Source organism: Rhinopithecus roxellana, chromosome 7 (assembly GCF_007565055.1).
Source record: "Rhinopithecus roxellana isolate Shanxi Qingling chromosome 7, ASM756505v1, whole genome shotgun sequence".
In the NCBI taxonomy this organism is placed as follows: Eukaryota; Metazoa; Chordata; class Mammalia; order Primates; family Cercopithecidae; genus Rhinopithecus; species Rhinopithecus roxellana.
In genome coordinates, this window is record NC_044555.1 from 28,347,147 (window position 1) to 28,356,742 (window position 9,596).

General features: G+C 40.9%; 1 pseudogene across 1 annotated transcript; it reads left to right on the plus strand.

The window, feature by feature from the left end:
- Positions 1-507: 507 nt before the first annotated feature.
- On the plus strand, positions 508-2,148 carry LOC104658614 (annotated as a pseudogene). Its single transcript, XR_004058436.1, has one exon. The product of XR_004058436.1 is annotated as a beta-catenin-like protein 1 pseudogene (transcript).
- The last annotated feature ends 7,448 nt before the right edge of the window (positions 2,149-9,596 follow it).

Below are 9,596 nucleotides of genomic sequence, written 5' to 3' on the forward strand. Positions count from 1 at the left end.
GATGAGATTCTAGATTTTGGACTTACGTGTTGGTCCTAAAATAGTTAAGATTTTGGGGTCTATTGGGATGGAATGAATGTGTTTTGCATATGAGAAGAATGTGACTTTTGGGGGGTAATGGGTGGAATGCTATGGTTTGAATGTTTGTCCCCTCCAAAGCTCATGTTGAAATTTAATTGCCATTGTAATGGAACTGGGAAATGGGACCTTTCAGAGGTGATTAGGTTGTGGGGGCTCTGCCCTCATGGGTGGGTTTAATGTCTTTAAAATGAGACTTTCTGGAGTGGGTTCTCTCTTTTTTTCTGCTCTTGTGCCACATGAATAACAGTGTTCCTCCCCTCTGGAGGATACAACATTCAAGGTGTTATCTTGGAAGCAGAGACTGGGCCCTGGCCAGACACCAAACTTTCTGGTGCCTTGATCTTGGACTTTCCAGCCTCCAAAACTGTAAGAAATAAATTTCTGTTCTTTATAAATTACACAGGTTGGCTGTGCCAGGGACCACAGACACGGGCAAACTTCTGAGCTACCAGCCCAACAGGGGCATAAAATGTCCCCGAGATGACAAAGAAGAGGAGCAGAAGATGCGTCGGAAGCAAACTAGTACTCAAGATTGGGAAGAGGAAATGATTGTGGGGGAAGAAGCAGAGGATGACAAAAAAAAAATGGCTGCTTCAGATTATTGACACAGAGGGTGAGGAGGAAGAAAAAGAGGAGGAGCTGTTGGATGAAAGCTCAGTGAAGAAAATGATCCTCACATTTGAATAGTGAGCATATAAAAACCAAGAATTGCAGATTAAGTTTCCAGACAATCCAGAGAAGTTCATGGAATCCCAACTGGACCTACATGACATCATTCAGAAGAGGCATGTGGTGGCCACCATGCCAGACCTGTATCACCTTCTGCTGGAGCTGAATGCTGTGCAGTCACTTCTTGGGTTGCTTGGACACAATAATACAGACGTGTCCATAGCTGGGGTTGATTTGAGTCAGGAATTAACAGATATATAGACATCTTCTATGAGAGTAAGAGGGAGCAGAAGTACTCATTGATGCTCTGGTGGATGGGTAGGTGACAGCACTGCTGGTGCAGAACATGGAGCGCCTGGATGAGTCTGTGAAGGAGGGGGCCAATAGTGTCCATAACACTCTTGTTATTGTGGGAAACATGGCTGAGTTCTAGCTGGAAATGTGTATGAGAGGTGCCCAGCAGGGTCTTCCTCAGTGGCTGTTGAAGAGGCTGAAGGCAAAGAGGCCTTTTGATGCCAACAAACTGTATTGCAGTGAAATGCAGGCCATATTGCTCCAGGACAACGATGAAAACAGGAAATTGCTTGGGGAGCTGGATGGAATTCATGCACTTCTTCAGCAGTTATCTGTGTTTAAAAGACACAATCCAGCACAGCAAAGGAGCAGGAGATGATGGAGAATCCGTTTGATTCACTCTGCTTCTAACTAATGCTCAGTTCCAATCGTGAGCACTTCCTGAAGGGCAAGGGTCTTCAGTTGATGAATCTCATGCTCAGGGAAAAGAAGATCTCATGGAGCAGGGTCCTGAAAGTGCTGATTGCATCCAAGGGCGTCTACAACTGTGGTAAATTTGTTGACATTCTTGGCTTATGAACCATCTTTCCCCTCTTTATGGAATTTCCCAGGAAGATCAAGAAAGTGGGTACCACTGACAGGGAACACAAAGAGCATGTCTGTTCCATTCTGACTTTCCTTTTGTGGAAACTGAGAGGACATCAGCGAACCTGGCTTTTGAATAAATTAACTGAAAATGACAGTGAGTAGGTTGACAGACTCATGGAGTTGCATTTTCAATATCTGGGTGCAATGCAGGTGGCAGACAAGAGGAACGAAGGGGAAAAACATGACATGGTCCAGTGTGGAGAGATCATAGACAGTGACATGGGGGATGAGTTCTAACTCTAGTGCTTGGATGCAGGGCTCTTTGTTCTCCAGTGCATCTACTGCATTATGGCCAAGATCTGCAATGCCAATGTCCCCCAGATTTGCCCGAGGGTTCACCAGATCCTAAACATGTGAAGACGTTCCATCAAAATTGTCAGGTGTGTCATCAAGGGGTATGCGGAGTTCTGGGAGAAGGAGCAAAAGCACATCCTGGGCTTGCTTGAAAACTTCTAGAGGCCTCTCGACCCTGTGCATAATGGACTCTCTCTTGGCTTCCCTTCCAGAGACAGTTTCTAGACAGCTGTGTGTGGCTTTTGGACAAATTAAAGCTAGTTTTGGTTAAAAAATAGATAGAATAAAATAAAGTACATGGTATTCTGTTATAGCATCACAAAATGAACTAAGATGCTTGGTTACCTTGGGTTAGACAAAAATCTCTTAGATATACACAAAACGTGAAAGAACAAATTGATAAATTGGATTTCATCAAAATAATAAAACTTTTGTGCTTTAAATGACACTATTAAGAAAATGAAAAGGGCAGGGTGCAGTGGCTCACGCTTGTAATCCCACCACTTTGGGAGGCTGAGGCAGGTGGATGACCTGAGGTCAGGAGTTCCAGAGCAGCCTGACCAACATAGTGAAACCCTGTCTCTACTAAAAATATAAAAATTAATCGGGCATGGTAGCATGCACCTATAATCCCAGCTACTCAGGAGGCTACGGCACAAGAATCACTTGAACCTGGGAGGTGGAGGTTGCGGTGAGCCAAGATATTGCCTCTGCACTCCAGCCTGGGCAACAAGAGCAAAAATCCGTCTCAAAAAAATAAAGAAAGAAAAAAGAAAAAAAGAAACTGAAAAGACAATCCATAGACCAGAAAAAATATTTCAAATCATATTTCTGGTAAAGGACTTGTGTCCAGCCAGAATGTACAAAGAGCTCCTACAACTAAATAATAATAAGACAAGCAACTCAATTAAAAAATGGGCAATGGGCCAAAGTTTTGAATGCACATTTGACTAAAGAAGATCTACAAATCTTCTTTGTAGGTCTAGAAGATTATCTAGAAGATAATGTAGAACACATGAAAAGGTGTTCTACATTATTAATCTTTAGGGAAATGCAAATTAAAACCATAATGAACCACCACTTCACACTCATAGAAGGATGGTGAGGATGTGGAAAAACTAGAGCGTTCATACATTGCTGGTGGGAATGTAAAACGGGACAGCCAATTTGGAAAAACAGTTTGGCAGTTTCTTAAAGTTACCATAAAATCCAGCAATTTTCTAAATATCTAGAGAGAAATGAAAACATATTATAACATGCAAATATGTGTACACCAATGTCCATGGGAACATAATTCGTAATAGCCAAAAAATGGAAATAATCCAAATGTCCATCAACTGATAAATGGATTAAAAAATGTGTGGGCCAGGCACAGTGGTTCACACCTGTAATCCCAGCATTTTGGGAGGCCGAGGCAGGTGGATAGCTTGAGCCCAGGAGTTCAAAGCTAGCCTGGGCAACATGGCAAAATCCCATCTCTACAAAAAATACAAAAATTAGCTGGGTGGGGTGGTGCGCATCTGTAGTCCCAGGCACGTGTGAGGTTGAGGTGGGAGGATCACTTGAGCCCAGGGTGTCCAGGCTGCAGTGAGCCCTGGTTGCGCCACTGCACTCCAGCCTGGGCAATGGAGTAAGACTCAGTTTCAATAAATAAATAAATAAATAAATAAATAAATAAATAAATAAATAAAGGACGGAGTACTGATACATGCTGTAACATGGATGAACCTCAAAAACATTACACTAAGGGAAATAAGTCAGATGCAAAGGACCACGAGTTATATGATTCCATGTATATGACATAATCAGAATAGGGAACTCTATATGGTCAGAAAGCAATTTAACGGATGCCTGGTGTTGAGGGTAGAGGGTGGGGATTGCAAACAGCATGCACAGTCTTTTTGGAGTGATGGAAATATTCTTTTTTTTTTGAGATGGAGTTTCGTTCTTGTTGCCCGGGCTGGAGTGCAATGGCACGATCTCAGCTCACTACAACCTCTGCCTCCCGGGTTCAAGCGATTCTCCTGTCTCAACCTCCCAGGTAGCTGGGATTACAGGCATGTGCCAGCACACCGAGCTGATTTTGTATTTTTAATGGAGACAGGGTTTCTCCATGTTGGTCAGGCTGGTCTCGAACTCCTGACCTCAGGTGATCCACCTGCCTCGGCCTCCCAAAGTGCTGGGATTACAGGTGTGAGCCACCGTGCCCGGCCAGAAATATTCTTAAACTGGATTGAGTTGGTAATTTCTCAACTCTATAAATTCACTAAAAATCATTAAATTGTATACTTGAAATAGGTGAATTTTGTGGCATATGAATAGGTCTGTTTTTTAAAAAAAGTCAAAGCAGGCATGATTCTTGCTCACAAGGTGCAAAGTGCCTGGCATTTAGCAGAGGAGACAGACACATCTGCAAATAAATGTAATGTTTTGAGTTAATTTTATTTAAAGACATATATTCAATATGCTATGGGTTTTTTTTGCTCATTATGTTTCATTCCTAATCTCAAAATCCATAATTCTTGGAAAAGATGGTGTTCTGAACTCTCCTGTCATTATTAAGTGTATATATATATAATGTAAGAGAAGGCAAAATTAGAAAGACTAGATGCAGTTCTTGCTTTTGAATAGTTTATATGCAGATATGTAAATAAAGGCTTTCTGGTCCTTCTCTCTCTTTCTCTCTTTCTATTTCTGTCCCCCCCCCTTTTTTTTCCCTCCAAGTGGAAGATGCTGAAATCATTGGCTTGACAACGTTTTCTGAGTGGAGTCTGGGAAGGTTTTGCAGAAAACATTAATTTCTGGGTAGAAATTTCTTAGAGTAGAAGAAATTGGTACTGTGAAGAGAATAAAGTAAATGTTCCAGAAAAGGCAAATAAATATGGGGAAAGAATTTGATTGAGTAGTTGTTAGCCTATGTGTAGAGAAGAACTAATGTATTTGCTTGGCTAAGATTATTAATGTATTTGCTTGGCTAAGATTATTACATGATAGATTTTTAAGGAGCATGTGTAGGGTGGAGAGGATAGTTGAAGAAGACCTGAAAATTACCAATTTGAAATTTGGTTGAAATTCTTCACAACTTTCACAGCGCATGGATAAGACTTTAGTTGAAATAGTTTCCAGAATTGGTTTACTGAATTCCTGGAAGTGAACTGTTTTAAGAGTTTGTACATTTCAGAAACTCATGGAGTTCAGAATGCCCAGACAAAGGCGTTCAATTGAACAAGGATAAACCAGAGTTTACCACTGGGATTTCCTAGGCTGTTCTGGAGAAATTTTTAAATGTTTCAATTTTTAATCATAGAATTTCCCTAGAGACATGGAAAAGGAGAAAACCCTTACACAAGACTGTAGTCTTTTCCACCCAAAGCCTTAATTTTACACTTACACTTGGTTGGTGAATGAAATGCACTTTCTTGCGACTGCTGAAAGCAAAAGACGACTGTGGCCACCTGGGGGCAGCAGACACCGGGTTTTCCAAGCTTGATCTTCAGAAATTTGTGCTAAAAGGAGAAAGATCTTCCACGTTTATTCTCTGGTCTAAATGTCTCTTCCATACTGCCGAACTGTGGGAAATGAATATATTTAAAACACTAACAAAGAAATCTCACGTGCTAATCAGAAGTTGGCAAGGGCTTGCTTTTTTTGTGTTTCTAATGGCTAGTTTCTCACAGGTCCTTTCTTGGCTATCAGGATATTCTCTGACAATCATAGTGCCTGGCATCTAATGATAGCTTAGTAAACGTTGGTTATCCTTAGTGTTTTTTGGAAGGTAACTGCTCCAACTCACCAAAACACATTCTCTAAGATCTCAGACCACGGTATCCAGAGAAGGCTGCATCTCTTTAGCTAAGAGTGTTCACATTGTCTAGCAGTCCTACGACATTTTCTGCAGTCATGAATTTAGAGACAAGCACCTTGTCAAATCAGTGATTCTGAGAAAAGCATATTTGACACAGTCACTTTCTCTTTACCTGTGTGGTGCTGGAGCAGAAACTGCAATTGGAATTTTGAGGATGGAAGGTGAGCACAGGCGGGGCAAGATGGGATCCTGGGTGTACCACTCCATCCGTCTTGCCTCTTCCCCTAACAGCCAAAGAATCAGGGCCTCATGGATGAGGCGAGGCACTTAGGCTGGCACCACCAGTTGCCTGGCTCTTTAAGCCTCTCACTGACGCCCCCTGACTATTCATTTCAACATTTGTTGAATGCCCACTCTTTCTTTTCTTTTTTTGAACAAAAGTTTTACTTAAAATGGACTTTGATGTATAATCATATTCTTCCAATATTAAGGTATTCTACATTTTACCTGTACCCCAGCTAGACTGTTTCCAGTAGCTTTTCTTTTATTATTATTATTATTATTATTCTTTAAGTTCTAGGGTACATGTGCATAACGTGCATGTTTGTTACATATGTATACTTGTGCCATGTTGGTGTGCTGCACCCATCAACTCGTCAGCACTCATCAATTCGTCATTTATATCAGGTATAACTCCCAGTGCAATCCCTCCCCCCTCCCCCTTACCCATGATAGGCCCCGGTGTGTGATGTTCCCCTTCCCGAGTCCAAGTGATCTCATTGTTCAGTTCCCACCTATGAGTGAGAACATGCGGTGTTTGGATTTCTGTTCGTGTGATAGTTTGCTAAGAATGATGGTTTCCAGCTGCATCCATGTCCCTACAAAGGACGCAAACTCATCCTTTTTTATGGCTGCATAGTATTCCATGGTGTATATGTGCCACATTTTCTTAATCCAGTCTGTCACAGATGGACATTTGGGTTGATTCCAAGTCTTTGCTATTGTGAATAGTGCCGCAACAAACATACGTGTGCATGTGTCTTTACAGCAGCATGATTTATAATCCTTTGGGTATATACCCAGTAGTGGGATGGCTGGGTCATATGGTACATCTAGTTCTAGATCCTTGAGGAAGCGCCATACTGTTTTCCATAATGGTTGAACCAGTTTACAATCCCACCAACAGTGTAAAAGTGTTCCTATTTCTCCACATCCTCTCCAGCACCTGTTGTTTCCTGACTTTTTAATGATTGCCATTCTAACTGGTGTGAGATAGTCTCATTGTGGTTTTGATTTGCATTTCTCTGATGGCGAGTGATGATGAGCATTTTTTCATGTGTCTGTTGTCTGTATGAATGTCTTCTTTTGAGAAATGTCTGTTCATATCCTTTGCCCACTTTTTGATGGGGTTGTTTGTTTATTTTCTTGTAAATTTGTTTGAGTTCTTTGTAGGTTCTGGATATCAGCCCTTTGTCAGATGAGTAGATTGCAAAAATTTTCTCCCATTCTGTAGGTTGCCTGTTCACTCTGATGGTAGTTTCTTTTGCTGTGCAGAAGCTCTTTAGCTTAATTAGATCCCATTTATCAATTTTGGCTTTTATTGCCGTTGCTTTTGGTGTTTTAGACATGAAGTCCTTGCACATGCCTATGTCCTGAATGGTACTACCTAGGTTTTCTTCTAGGGTTTTTATGGTATTAGGTCTAACATTTAAGTCTCTAATCCATCTTGAATTAATCTTCGTATAAGGAGTAAGGAAAGGATCCAGTTTCAGCTTTCTACTTATGGCTAGCCAATTTTCCCAGCACCATTTATTAAATAGGGAATCCTTTCCCCATTTCTTGTTTCTCTCAGGTTTGTCAAAGATCAGATGGCTGTAGATGTGTGGTATTATTTCTGAGGACTCTGTTCTGTTCCATTGGTCTATATCTCTGTTTTGGTACCAGTACCATGCTGTTTTGGTTACTGTAGCCTTGTAGTATAGTTTGAAGTCAGGTAGCGTGACGCCTCCAGCTGTGTTCTTTTGACTTAGGATTGTCGTGGCAATGCGGGCTCCTTTTTGGTTCCATATGAACTTTAAAGCAGTTTTTTCCAGTTCTCTGAAGAAACTCATTGGTAGCTTGATGGGGATGGCATTGAATCTATAAATAACCTTGGGGAGTATGGCCATTTTCACGATATTGATTCTTCCTATCCATGAGCATGGTATGTTCTTCCATTTGTTTGTGTCCTCTTTTATTTCACTGAGCAGTGGTTTGTAGTTCTCCTTGAAGAGGTCCTTTCCATCCCTTGTAAGTTGGATTCCTAGGTATTTTATTCTCTTTGAAGCAATTGTGAATGGAAGTTCATTCATGATTTGGCTCTCTGTTTGTCTGTTACTGGTGTATAAGAATGCTTGTGATTTTTGCACATTAATTTTGTATCCTGAGACTTTGCTGAAGTTGCTTATCAGCTTAAGGAGATTTTGGGCTGAGACAATGGGGTTTTCTAAATATACAATCATGTCATCTGCAAACAGGGACAATTTGAGTTCTTCTTTTCCTAACTGAATACCCTTGATTTCTTTCTCTTGCCTGATTGCCCTAGCCAGAACTTCCAACACTCTGTTGAATAGGAGCGGTGAGAGAGGGCATCCCTGTCTTGTGCCAGATTTCAAAGGGAATTTTTCCAGTTTTTGCCCATTTAGTATGGTATTGGCTGTGGGTTTGTCATAAATCGCTCTTATTATTTTGAGATACGTTCCATCAATACCGAATTTATTGAGCGTTTTTAGCATGAAGGGCTGTTGAATTTTGTCAGAAGCCTTTTCTCCATCTATTGAGATAATCATGTGGTTCTTGTCTTTGGTTCTGTTTATATGCTGGATTACGTTTGATTTGCGAATGTTGAACCAGCCTTGCATCCCAGGGATGTAGCCCACTTGATCATGGCGGATAAGCTTTTTGATGTGCTGCTGAATCCAGTTTGCCAGTATTTTATTGAGGATTTTTGCATCGATGTTCATCAGGGATATTGGTCTAAAATTCTCTTTTTTTGTTGTGTCTCTGCCAGGCTTTGGTATCAGGATGATGTTGGCCTCATAAAATGAGTTAGGGAGGATTCCCTCTTTTTCTATTGATTGGAATAGTTTCAGAAGGAATGGTACCAGCTCCTCCTTGTACCTCTGGTAGAATTCAGCTGTGAATCCATCTGGTCCTGGACTTTTTTTGGTTGGTAGGCTATTAATTATTGCCTCAATTTCAGAGACTGTTATTGGTCTATTTAGGGATTCAACTTCTTCCTGGTTTAGTCTTGGGAGAGTGTAAGTGTCCAGGAAATTATCCATTTCTTCTAGATTGTCTAGTTCATTTGCATCGAGGTGTTTATAGTATTCTCTGGTGGTAGTTTGTATTTCTGTGTGGTCGGTGGTGATATCCCCTTTATCATTTTTTTTTTTGCATCTATTTGATTCCTCTCTCTTTTCTTCTTTATTAGTCTTGCTAGCGGTCTGTCAATTTTGTTGATCTTTTCAAAAAACCAACTCCTGGATTCATTGATTTTTTGGAGGGTTTTTTGTGTCTCTATCTCCTTCAGTTCTGCTCTGATCTTAGTTATTTCTTGCCTTCTGCTAGCTTTTGAATGTGTTTGCTCTTGCCTCTCTAGTTCTTTTAATTGTGATGTTAGAGTGTCAATTTTAGATCTTTCCAGCTTTCTCTTGAATGCCCACTCTTTCTTAAGCGATCCTCATACATTGTCTCATTTACCATTTCTCTATGTAGAAAAGCTATTTCATGCCTATGTTTGCAGATGCTGGTCCTTCTGCCTGGA